Raw genomic sequence first — 693 nt, forward strand, 5'->3', positions numbered from 1 at the left:
AGATACAAAGCATAGAAAAGAGTCTGTAATAAGTACGTTAGAAGTCCAGCCACCAGGATAAGAAATATCAGTTCTCAGTTAAAGTACACAGTAGATTGAAGGTCTGTATATAAGAGGTTAAGGCGTTGAGGCAGAGCTAAGTCACTTGTCGTGCAGTTGAGGCTTCTATGCCGGGCTGGGCTACTTGATACAGATGGTTTCTCGCAGGTGTCGAATTCTGGCTGTTATTTCGTGGTGAGGCGATTCACACAAACAGGGTTGAGAAGCTGCGGTTGCTTGTGTACGTGGAGAAGTCATGTTGACGTTGGGGACGAAGGTTGTAGTAAGCAGTTGAACGATGGTGTTGATGTCGTCGCTAGAAACTGGCTGGCTGTGTTACGTGTGGTCAACGACCAGATCTTAGAAGATCTGAAGCCGCGACCAAGTGGCGCGTATAAAACAGGCTATTTATAGGAAAATAGAGGCTCCAGAAAGATCAGAAAAACACTCTCTCACATGACCTTATTAGATGGCCGTGATTGGTCGGTTTGCACCCTGGCGCGAAAGGACTGGAGACAAATGCCGCGCAAATAAGAGTCAGTCAGGTGATGGACACAGCGGGGGTCCAAGGCGGGAAAGAGTTGTTACCTGCTACGTTCGCATTTGTAAATAAATAACGGAGAGAGGTGGTTTCACTACATATATATATATATA

Source organism: Octopus bimaculoides, chromosome 15 (assembly GCF_001194135.2).
Source record: "Octopus bimaculoides isolate UCB-OBI-ISO-001 chromosome 15, ASM119413v2, whole genome shotgun sequence".
Taxonomy (NCBI): Eukaryota; Metazoa; Mollusca; class Cephalopoda; order Octopoda; family Octopodidae; genus Octopus; species Octopus bimaculoides.